Below are 13,198 nucleotides of genomic sequence, written 5' to 3' on the forward strand. Positions count from 1 at the left end.
TTGCTGCTCTCTCGACCACGCACATACACTGCGAGCTGTTTGACACGTTGCATTGTGCTGCTGGTAAATGCTATCGTGCTGGGTAGAAACAAATTTAATGTAGGGGTGGATACCATTCTCAAGGATAAGAACATATTTGTGATGATCTATTGTGCCTTCGAGAATGACGAGATTCAAAGGGAATGCCAAGAAAACATTCCCCAGAGCATAATACTCCTTCGGTTTTGCCAGGTGTTTCACTTCAGACGTTTCTCAAAGTACACGCTAACAGCCATTGTCCGATAGAGCACAAAAAGTGATTCATCTGAAAATGCCGCCTATTGCCACTAATCGGAAGACCAGTTACAGCACTGACATGCTATTTTCCAGCAGTCGTCGCCGATGAACAGCAGTGAGCTTGGGTACGTGAACAAGGCACCTGCTGCAGAGGTCCATGAGAAGCAACATTCGCTGAACGGTAGTTAGAGCAGACACTGTTTGTTGCGCCTTTGTTCATCTGGAAGATCAATTACCCAGCAGTTGTACGTTTATTACTCCGTACACAACTATGCAGCCGTCGTTCGCCCCTATCATCTATGGCCTGTATTACATCACAGCTGCCTCGGCGCAGGTTTTGGAAACAGCCATTTTGCTTCCACGGTGTAGTTTAACGATTTCAGTAGTGAATTTTCTTCCTAAAATTTTTTCTGTTTGATATTTCAAGTGTTATTTATGTAATTTTCTTCGGTACTTGGAGAACTGCATTCATATTAGAAAATTAAATACACAGTATTGATGTTACACAATAATATTTATTTCATATATATGACGTACTGCAAAATAAATATTATTGTGGAACATCAGTACTGTGTATCTGTGTTTTTAATAATCAGGTTGTGTTACTCTTGCTACTTTCAGGTCTTCTTTTACTATACCGATCAATTTCATTCTTTTATATTAGGTTTACCGTGAGTCTCATAGAATTTCGAGAAATTTTGGGTAAACTGTTCAGCATCCAGAATGAGATTCTCACTCTGCAGCGGTGTGTGCGCTGATATGAAACTTCCTGGCAGATTAAAACTGTGTGCAGCACCGAGACTCGAACTCGGTACCTTTGCCTTTCGCGGGAAAGTGCTCTGTAAAGTTTGGAATGTAGGAGACGAGGTACTGGCAGAAGTGAAGCTGTGAGGCTTGGGTGGCTCGGTTGCTAGAGCACTTTCCCGCGGAAGGCAAAGGTCCCGAGTTCGAGTCTCGGTCTGGTACACAGTTTTAATCTGCCAGGAAGTTTCAAGCTATTCAGCTAATTTACTGGATTTAACTGTGTATAGCATTTCTCGTATAATTTGCACTTAAACATTTTTCTTCTTCTCTTTTGCATTTTCTCAGTGCCTCTCTTTCTGTTTAAAGTGAGTATTCCATGTCAATAAACGCTCCCTTTCTTGAAAGTCTTGTAGTGTCTCAGTTTCATGTTTGCCAAGATACATTTTTGTAACATATGCCTTCTGTAGGCCAGAAAGCGTTTTCCATTCTGTCACAACGAATTTCGTAACAAATCCTTTCCAGGCCGTTTTTCTGAATAATTTCGCGTGACTATTTGAACTCAGAAAGTCTCTCGATTTCAATTCATTTAATTTTCAGAATTTTGAGTACTGTTGCTTTTCGAGACACGTACTTTGCAGTCTATATTAGAACACCTACTATTTCCAATAGAAAGAAAAACTGCCCTCGGTCACTATTTTTACGAATTAACCGGGATTCGACACTGCTATACGTTTTTAATCATAATTCTGTGACGATGTTATAGAATATAGACCAATCTTTGATTTACATTCTGAGGAAGACCCTCCTAGCAGTGTCGAAACCCGGTTAATTCGTTAAAAATAGTGTCCGAGGGCTGTTTTTCTTTCAGTTGTAACTATTCACGGTCTCTGAACGTGCAGCCATGAATTAAATTTTGCCTACTCTTTCCCTTTTTCTTTAACAACCTCTACATCTCAAGTTATTTTTGTACTGTTACAATGTTCTGACGTAGAATCACAAGGTCGTCTGCTAAGTTACTTAGTTCTTGCTAAGTCCCAAGAGATGAAGTCTGAGACGGCGACCTGTTGGCAGATGAGTAGATGCCAACTGAAAACACAGCAGTATTATGGATACTTACAGCTTAAACCTCCAGTGGATGGAAATATCTAGAGGTGCTTACCTAGTATCGGATGCAAAGTGGTACATTTCTGTGCAACGAATACTTCGCCACTATGAGGGAAATTACCACAGAAAAGTACTCCCTACGACAAAAATGAATGGAAGAGCGTGAAGCAAGCTAATTTGCTTACCCTTTCATCGCCAGAATCAGCAGTCAAACGTAGCGCATATGATTCTGGGCTCAAACATCTGAGAAGATGACTATCCATGCCCATAATTTTGACTAATCAGTTTTACACAAACGTGTTTACCGTGTTGGGATGTTATTGTTGGGGCCGGCCGTGATGACCGAGTGGTTCTAGGCGCTCAGTCCGGAACCGCGCGACTGCTACGGTCGCAGGTTAGAATCCTGCCTCGAGCATGGATGTGTGTGAAGTCCTTAGGTTAGTTAAGTTTAAGTAGTTCTACGTTCTAGGGGACTGATGACCACAGATGTTACGTCCCATAGTGCAAAGAGCCATTTTTGTTATTGTTGGTGATATATTTCGCCTGTTAAACAACTGAATGAGCTGTGCTTTTGTCTAAGTGACAGTCGTGAACCACTCAATAACACTTCTGAGTATATTTTTACTACTCTTTTACTGTCGCTGCTCTGTTGAGTTTGATTGTGATTATCGCAGCGTCAGCAAAGAGCACAATTTCTGCTTTATCAGTGTGAGATGCAAAGCCGCTTATACACTCCTGGAAATTGAAATAAGAACACCGTGAATTCATTGTCCCAGGAAGGGGAAACTTTATTGACACATTCCTGGGGTCAGATACATCACATGATGACACTGACAGAATCACAGGCACATAGACACAGGCAACAGAGCATGCACAATGTCGGCACTAGTACAGTGTATATCCACCTTTCGCAGCAATGCAGGCTGCTATTCTCCCATGGAGACGATCGTAGAGATGCTGGATGTAGTCCTGTGAAACGGCTTGCCATGCCATTTCCACCTGGCGCCTAAGTGGGACCAGCGTTCGTGCTGGACGTGCAGACCGCGTGAGACGACGCTTTATCCAGTCCCAAACATGCTCAATGGGGGACAGATCCGGAGATCTTGCTGGCCAGGGTAGTTGACTTACACCATCTAGAGCACGTTGGGTGGCGCGTGATACATGCAGACGTGCATTGTCCTGTTGGAACAGCAAGTTACCTTGCCGGTCTAGGAATGGTAGAACGATGGGTTCGATGACGGTTTGGATGTAGCGTGCACTATTCAGTGTCCCCTCGACGATCACCAGAGGTGTACGGCCAGTGTAGGAGATCGCTCCCCACACCATGATGCCGGGTGTTGGCCCTGTGTGCCTCGGTCGTATTCAGTCCTGATTGTGGCGCTCACCTGCACGGCGCCAAACTCGCATACGACCATCATTGGCAACAAGGCAGAAGCGACTCTCATCGCTGAAGACGACACGTCTCCATTCGTCCCTCCATTCACGCCTGTCGCGACACCACTGGAGGCGGGCTGCACGATGTTGGGGCGTGAGTGGAAGACGGCCTAACGGTGTGCGGGACCGTAGCCCAGCTTCATGGAGACGGTTGCGAATGGTCCTCGCCGATACCCCAGGAGCAACAGTGTCCCTAATTTGCTGGGAAGTGGCGGTGCGGTCCCCTACGGCACTGCGTAGAATCCTATGGTCTTGGCGTGCATCCGTGCGTCGCTGCGGTCCGGTCCCAGGTCGACGGGCACGTGCACCTTCCGCCGACCACTGGCGACAACATCGATGTACTGTGGAGACCTCACGCCCCACGTGTTCAGCAATTCGCCGGTACGTCCACCCGGCCTCCCGCATGCCCACTATACGCCCTCGCTCAAAGTCCGTCAACTGCACATACGGTTCACGTCCACGCTGTCGCGGCATGCTACCAGTGTTAAAGACTGCGATGGAGCTCCGTATGCCACGGCAAACTGGCTGACACTGACGCCGGCGGTGCACAAATGCTGCGCAGCTAGCGCCATTCGACGGCCAACACCGCGGTTCCTGGTGTGTCCGCTGTGCCGTGCGTGTGATCATTGCTTGTACAGCCCTCTCGCAGTGTCCGGAGCTAGTACGGTGGGTCTGACACACCGGTGTCAATGTGTTCTTTTTTCCATTTCCATGAGTGTATATGGCAACAACAAGAGTGGCTCCAGAATTGCACTTTGTTGAAAAGGAGTAATTCGTCGCTATTCAGAACAAAATTCATTATCAGTGCAGCATGGAAAGGCTGAAATGACACTATGCTTCCTATCAGTTCAGTGGTGCGAAACTGAGATTGATATGTTTCGCACGGTATCCTACAAACTGTGGATGATTGGGGGCCAACAGGGAGAGTCCATACTTCTAGATTCCTGGAAAGGCCAATTGCAGACTGTAATAGTAGGTACGACCATATGGAACAGGTTCCTGGAAGACATATTAAGTAATAGACCCCAGTACGTTGTCCTCGGCGGCGAGTGTTTTCCAGAGACTAAGATATCTTTAGGAGTGACCAAGGGAAGTGTGACAACATAGATCTCGCTCTCTATGTACAGAAATGGTGTGGCGGACAAGGTGATCAGCAATGTGCTGCTGTTTGCTGATGACACTGTGGTGTACGGGAAGGTGTCGTCGTCGATGAGTTTGTAGTTGGTATGATAAAATGGCTCTAAATGTAAAAACATATAAGTTGGAGCATTTGAGTAAGAAATTTTCTAATGCAGCACTTGTAGTGTGCTGCCTGGCACAGTCTCAATGATTAAATACCTAGGGGTATTGTTGCAAACTGATATGAAATGGAGTGTGCAGGTAAGCGCGGTAGCAGTGAAGGCCAATGACGGATTTAAGTTTATTGGGAGAATTTTAGGGAAGCGTGCCCCATATTTCAGAAGCATGATCCACTTGTGTGTGAGAACTTCTGAAGAATTGCCTTACTGGATGTCACCTACAAAATCTTATAGAGCTGCATATTAAACAGACCGAGACCAATAAGAGAAGAACTGATTGGGGACAACCAATGCGGTTTCCGCACAAACAGATCCACAGTATATAACTTATTCACCCTAACACAAGTAACTGTGAAGTCGCGGGAATTCAATGTATATGTCCACACATTATTTGTAGATTTTAAAAGGGCCTATGGTAGCATAAACCGACTGACACTCCTAAGTATAATGAAGGAATTTAAAATACAATCCTAATCAATCAGATTAGTTGAAATATGTATAGACAAAACTTCATGTCGCATAAGGACACCGGTAGGAGAAACTGAAGGTTTCGAGGAGTCCACTGGACTGAGACAAGGGGATGCCTTTTCGCCTATTTTATTTAACCTTGTCCTAGAGAAGATCGACAAAGAATTTTCTAAAACCAGTCCATATACAGGATGTGAACATTACGTGACCTGCCTAAGCAGATGATGTAGCTCTAACAAGTAGTTCCAAACAGAATTAATCAGAATGATGCAAAATTACTACAAAATTGCTGAGAAAACAGGATTACGTGTTAATGAAGGAAAGACAGAATACCTGCCCATAAGTAAAAAAACCAGAAAATATACATCTTTGATTGTAGATAGATTCAATTTCAAGACTGTTGAACACTTCAAGTACCTAGGAAGTATTTTCAGTAATAATAACTTAACAGATATAGAAATAGATGCCCGTTTAGAAACATCAAATACGGCACTTTTTAGTTTCATAAAAATTCTAAGAAAAAGACCACTTATCAGTAACTTCAAAATTATCTATGTCGTTAGACCATTATATCTGTGATGATGTATTGGTGTGAAACATTAATATTTATAAAGAAAGATGAAGGAAAACTGTTAATATTAGAGAGAAAAGTACTAAGGATAATTTTTGGGCCCGTATACAACGAAAATAACATGGAATCGAGAATCAGAAGAAATGACGTTCTTTGCACGGAAAAGAACTAAGAAAATTTAGAGAACAGACACTTGAAGTTGATTGGAGAAAGGTTCCTATGCCGACAATGTACATTTCGTGTAAGGTCCACGAAGATGAGAGAAATTACGGGTCGACAGAGGAGTATAGATAGTCGCTTTTCCCTTGCTATGTTTTGGAGTGAATAGGAAAGAACCGGCTAGTAGTGATGCAACGTACCATTCATCGTGCTCTATATCGTGGCTTGCGGAATACGTATGTTAAATGTAGGTGTAAAAATGAACTTCTTATTCCCTATACTGAACACACATTTTGCACTGCATTTCCCCTTAGGTTACAGTTGCGGTGGAGTAACTTCTTTGTGGGAACCCAGGCACCTAGTGAGTGAGTGTTCTCTTTTTGTGGGTGTTTGCTTTAAATAACTTTGCTATACAAAGTTGTTTAAAGCGAAGAAATGCTTTTTTTCTTTTTTTTAAACGCTTCCTGTAGGCTTTGTACTGTAATGATGTAATTTGTTGTAGTATAAAGCTCATACTTAAAGAGTCTATTCTTCTCAGTCAAACGATAAAATTAGTGACTACGATTTTTATAGAACAATGAATCAAGCAGTGAAGGCAAACAGTTTTTCGTATTATTTACAGACTCTGGGACAGCATTTTCTGATTTTTTAAGGCATTCAGTCATAATTAAGCCCCATATCCGAAAAGGTTCTCTATCCAAAATGAGGTGTGTCCGTGAGTGAAGTCCTGTAGTCTAAGAACTTTATCTGAAATCAAAAAACAAACAGTTTTTTTTATCTATAGGGTACAGTGCACGGAGTAATAGCACAGTTGTATTAAATTAAGAAAAAAAGAATAGGCGGCCGTTTGAAGATACGATCTAGTTCTGTCGCACGCTTTTGATCACGTTTCTTTTCAGTAACTAGCAAATGAATTGAAGGTGACAAAAATCAGGCAATAACTCTTTGCGAATATGACAGAGGAGAAATTCTGCCAAATTTCAGAGAGATATCTATATTATGTATCGGCAGTCCTTCCCGTCGGTTTGAAGTACACTGTATGTCAGGCTGACGGAACTGATTGCGTGCACCCTCATGCAAATATCTTTCTGAAATTTGATAGACTTAGTGCTCGGGCATTATTTATTCAAAAAACTCGACCAAAAACACTCGAAAGAACTACAGCTTTGTTTCAAACGTCCTCCGTTTTACTATTCTTTTTGAACTTCAAAAAACTGTGCCGTTACTCAGTGCATAAAAACCTGCAGATTATGAAAATGGTTCCGTTTTTTGTTTCAGATAAGATTTGCAGACTCTAATACTTCCGTCATTGCCACACCTCAATTTTCGACAGAACAAGTTTATCTCCTCAGATGGCTGTCCCACAATTAGTAAATAATGTGCAAAATGATTTACTCTGATTGCTTCATTAGTTTTAAAAATGTCGTAAAAATTACTTATTATGTGATCCACTGAGAACCAAAGTGGTCTAAATCAAAACATTTGGTTTCTGAGCTGTACAATGGATGGAAATTGTTATGGAAAAGTGGTGTAACGATCATTCCTACTGTAGCCACGTGAGAGCTCCAGATGCGTTCTTCCTCTCACGCCAGAGTGAAGTGCGTTCACGGCAATACTGGTCTAAGTCAAGCGGTAAGGCCACGTAATCTTGTTGTTCTGTGTCATTCTGCGTGTTTATTTATGCTCTAAAATCAAAAAGTCATTGTAAAAGTGCTACTAAGTACTATCAATGTTTTATTTCTTTAGATTTGTAATATCCAGATGTTATTAAAGATGAAATTGTCTTTATAAGGGAAGTATGCATCCATATTGAAGTCCAGATTAAAGCCTACATGAATAAAGCAGTGACGTCACACATTAAACTCAACAACTATAAGACACATAACTATCAACAATGCTGTGCGACCTTTCACGAAGGCAAAACGGAAATAAATGATGACGCTTCTTCCAAGTATCACTCTCTTCCCGTGCACCATGCTTTCTTCAACTTACTGACAACTGCGAGTACGGCTCAGGTATCTATACCTGGACATGTTCACCTTTTGGCAGAGAAAGGGGTTGTGGACGGTGAAATCGAGTAAATAGAATGATCCATCATAAAGCCTCTTCAAATATCAAAGAATGGAAAATCCAGGATAGACTATAACAATATTATGGAAAGGAAACTTTCTACTCGCCACGTAGCGGAGATGTCGACTCGCAGATAGGAACAAAAAAAAATTGTCACAGATCAGCTTTCTGCCAGTACGACCTTCGTCAGAATAGGGAACACACAAGCGCACACACAGTCACGCAAAGGCAACACACACACACACACACATGCACACACACACACACACACACACACACACACACACACACATACACACACACACACATACACACACACACACACACACACACACATGACTGCAGTCTTTGGTAATTGAATTACCAGAGACTGCAGTCACATGTGTGTGTCGTCTACTTTTGACGAAGGCCTTACTGCCAGGAAGCTAATTTGTGACAGTCGTTTTGCGACTCTGGATCTCCTTTTCATAATATTGTTACTTTTCAAATATCAGCAAGACAAGAATTACGTTTTAAGAAATTTCGACAGTTAGAAACAACAATATACACTCCTGGAAATAGAAATAAGAACACCGTGAATTCATTGTCCCAGGAAGAGGAAACTTTATTGACACATTCCTGGGGTCAGATACATCACATGATCACACTGACAGAACCACAGGCACATAGACACAGGCAACAGAACATGCACAATGTCGGCACTAGTACAGTGTATATCCACCTTTCGCAGCAATGCAGGCTGCTGTTCTCCCATGAAGATGATCTTAGAGATGCTGGATGTAGTCCTGTGCAACGGCTGGCCATGCCATTTCCACCTGGCGCCTCAATTGGACCAGCGTTCGTGCTGGACGTGCAGACCGCGTGAGACGACGCTTCATCCAGTCCCAAACATGCTCAATGGGGGACAGATCCGGAGATCTTGCTGGCCAGGGTAGTTGACTTACACCTTCTAGAGCACGTTGGGTGGCACGGGATACATGCGGACGTTCATTGTCCTGTTGGAACAGCAAGTTCTCTTGCCGGTCTAGGAATGGTAAAACGATGGGTTCGATGACGGTTTGGATGTAGCGTGCACTATTCAGTGTCCCCTCGACGATCACCAGAGGTATACGGCCAGTGTAGGAGATCGCTCCCCACACCATGATGCCGGGTGTTGGCCCTGTGTGCCTCGGTCGTATGCAGTCCTGATTGTGGCGCTCACCTGCACGGCGCCAAACACGCATACGACTATCATTGGCACCAAGGCAGAAGCGACTCTCATCGCAGAAGACGACACGTCTCCATTCGTCCCTCCATTCACGCCTGTCGCGACACCACTAGGCGGGCTGCACGATGTTGGGGCGTGAGCGGAAGACGGCCTAACGGTGTGCGGGACCGTAGCCCAGCTTCATGGAGTGGGTTGCGAATGGTCCTCGCCGGTACCCCAGGAGCAACAGTGTCCCTAATTTGCTGAGAAGTGGCGGTGCGGTCCCCTACGGCACTGCGTAGGATCCTACGGTCTTGGCGTGCATCCGTGCGTCGCTGCGGTCCGGTCCCAGGTCGACGGGCACGTGCACCTTCCGCCGACCACTGGCGACAACATCGATGTACTGTGGAGACCTCACGCCCCACGTGTTGAACAATTCGGCGGTACGTCCACCCGGCCTCCCGCATGCCCACTCTACGCTCTCGCTCAAAGTCCATCAACTGCACATACGGTTCACCTCCACGCTGTCGCGGCATGCTACCAGTGTTAAAGACTGCGATGGAGCTCCGTGTGCCACGGCAAACTGGCTGACACTGACGGCGGTGGTGGACAAATGCTGCGCAGCTAGCGCCATTCGACGGCCAACACCGCGGTTCCTGGTGTGTCCGCTGTGCCGTGCGTGTGATCATTGCTTGTACAGCCCTCTCGCAGTGTCCGGAGCAAGTATGGTGGGTCTGACACACCGGTGTCAATGTGTTCTTTTTTCCATTTCCAGGAGTGTAGTTATAATCCGTGGATGCGCTCATTGCTGAACTATGTACAGACTCTTTAGGTAGCATTCTGGTAGTTAACAACAACAAGGCATTTATTTTAAGTCAACTTGTGAAAGAAAAGTTCCTAATGTGAGCAATAAGTGCAGACTTACGTTTACAGTATCACATTATGTTTATGTTTTATAAACAAATTGCAGTTATGCAGATTAACGGATAGCGTATTCCTTCTCAAATATTCCACTTCACCAAAACGATTATATTAAGAGTGGAAAATCTCTTGACTTATACCACTTTACATTTCACTATGAGTAAATTTCTCAGGGAAAATTTGTACTCCAACTTTTAGGGACTAAAAAAGAGGTATTTAAAACACAAGTAACTAAAATTTCTGTAGTAACTGTAATACACCGATGAGAAAAAGAAACTGGTACACCTCCCTACTATCGTGTAGGGTTGCAGCGAGCACGCAGAAGCGCCGCAGCACGACGTAGCATGGACTCTACTAATGTCTAAAATATTGCTGGGATGAATTGACACCATAAATCCTGAAGGGCTGTTCATAAACCCGTACGAGTATGAGAGCTTGGAGATCTCTCCAGAAAAGCACGTTGGAAGACACACGCAATAACGTTCTCGTCTGGGGAGTTTGGTGGCCAGCGGAAGTGTTCAAACCCAGAAGAGTGTTGCTGGCGCTACTCTGCAGCAATTCTGGACGTGTGGGATGACTCACTGTGGTGCTGGAACTGTCCATGTCTGTCGGAATGCACAATGGACGTGAATGGATGGAAGTGATGAGATAGGATGCTTACAGACGTGTCACCTATCCGTCGTATCTACTCGTATCAGGGGTCCCTTACCACTCCAACTACACACGTCCCATCACATCATTTCAGAATCTCCATCAGCTTCAACAGATCCTTTCTGCTGACATGCAGGGTACATGGAGTAATGAGGTGCTCTCCGTACCCGTACACGTCCATCCGCTCGATCATCAACAGTTCAAATCTTTGAAATGGCTGTGAGCACTATAGGACTTAACATTTGAGGTCATCAGTTTCCTTGAGTTAGAACTACTCAAACCTAACTAACCTAAGGACAATACGCATATCCGTGTCCGAGGCTGGATTCGAACCTGGGACCGTAGCAGCAGCGCAGTTCCGAAATACAGCGCCGAGAACCGCTCGGCCACAACGGCCGGCCCTCAACAGACTAATGTAGGTGTTGACGGACACAGGCGAGGTGTAAAGCTTAGTGCCCGCATCTCGTGGTCGTGCGGTAGCGTTCTCGCTTCCCACGCCCGGGTTCCCGGGTTCGATTCCCGGCGGGGTCAGGGATTTTCTCTGCCTCGTGATGGCTGGGTGTTGTGTGATGTCCTTAGGTTAGTTAGGTTTAAGTAGTTCTAAGTTCTAGCGGACTGATGACCTAAGATGTTAAGTCCCTTAGTGGTCAGACCCACTTGAACCCACTTGTAAAACTTTGTGTCGCCCAGTCATCAAAGGTACACGAGTGGGCCTTCGGCTCCGAAAGCTCACATCGATGATGTTTCGATGAATGGTTCGCAAGCTGACACTTTCTCAAGACCCAGCAATTCGCGGAAGAGTTGCACTTCAGTCACGTTGAACGATTTTCTTCAACCGTCGTTAGTCCCGTCCTTGCAGGATCTGTTTCCGGCCGCAGCGAAGTCGGAGATTTGACGTTTTACCATATTCCTGATACTCAAGTTACACGCGTGAAATGGTCGCATGGGAAAATGCCAACTTCATCGCAGCCTGGGAGATGCTGTGTCCCATCGCTCGTGCGCCGACAATAACAGCACGTTCAGTCTTGATAGCCTGCCATTGTAGCAGCAGTAACCGATCTTACCTCTGCGCCAGATATGTGCTGTCAAATACAGGCGTTGCCTACCACAGAGCCGTATTTGGCCTTTTTACATATCTCTGTATTTGATTACGCATGTGTTTACCAGTTTCTCTGGCACTTCAGTGTGTTTCATTTGTATTTTTCATTAAATGAATGACGAATTATTGAAAAGCATGAATTTACATTAAACGGAACGCAAAACCTTTCATTTCTCAGAAGTGGGAAAAATTGAGTTATACCGCCCTGGCTCTTAGCGGCTCTTATGCAGTATGTTACGAAAATGTACGGCCAAACTTTCAGGAAACATTGCTCACAGACAAATAAAGAAAAGATGTTATGTGGACATGTGTCCGGAAACGCTTAATTTCCATGTTAGAGCTCATTTAAATTTCGTCAGTATGTACTCCAACGTGATTAAATTGTAAATTTTCACAATCAGCATGTGTGGGGTGACGAAAATCTGCACGCAATTGTGCAATCACGTCATCAACACAGATTTTATGTGAACGTTTGGACAAGCATTGTTGGTGATGTCTTGATTGGGCCCCATGTTCTTCCTCCTACGCTCAATGGAGCACGTTACCATGATGTCATGCGGGATACTCTACCTGTGCTGCTAGAACATGTGCCTTTACAAGTACGACACAACATGTGGTTCATGCAAGATGGAGCTCCTGCACATTTCAGTCAAAGTGTTCGTATGCTTCTCAACAACAGATTCGGTGACCGATGGATTAGTAGAGGCGGACCAATTACATGGCCTCCACGTTCCCCTGACCTCAACACTCTTGACTTTCATTTATGGGGGCATTTGAAAGCTCTTGTCTACGCAACCCCGGTAACAAATGTAGAGACTCTTCGTGCTCGTATTGTGGTCGGCTGTGATACAGTAAGCCATTCTCCAGGGCTGCATCAGCGCGTCAGGGATTCCATGTGACGGAGGGTGGATGCATGTATCCTCGCTAACGGAGGACATTTTGAACACTTCTTGTAACCAAGTGTTTTAAGTCACGCTGGTATGTTCTGTTGCTGTGTGTTTCCATTCCATGATTAATGTGATTTGAAGAGAAGTAATAAAATGAGCTCTAATATGGAAAGTAAGCGTTTCCAGACACATGTCCACATAACATATTTTCTTCCTTTGTGTGTGAAGAATGTTTCCTGAAAGTTTGGCAGTACCTTTCTGTAACACCCTGTATATGCTGACTGAGGAGAAAGAATCCTCGTAAACTGTAGTAGAGAATGGATACATTTC

General features: G+C 44.5%; 1 protein-coding gene across 1 annotated transcript in view; it reads right to left on the minus strand.

The window, feature by feature from the left end:
• Positions 1–13,198, minus strand: part of LOC126281483 (zwei Ig domain protein zig-8-like) — a 1,171,655-nt gene that overhangs the window by 249,494 nt on the left and 908,963 nt on the right. The window lies entirely within an intron of this gene.

This window comes from Schistocerca gregaria, chromosome 7 (genome assembly GCF_023897955.1).
Source record: "Schistocerca gregaria isolate iqSchGreg1 chromosome 7, iqSchGreg1.2, whole genome shotgun sequence".
Lineage (NCBI taxonomy): Eukaryota > Metazoa > Arthropoda > Insecta > Orthoptera > Acrididae > Schistocerca > Schistocerca gregaria.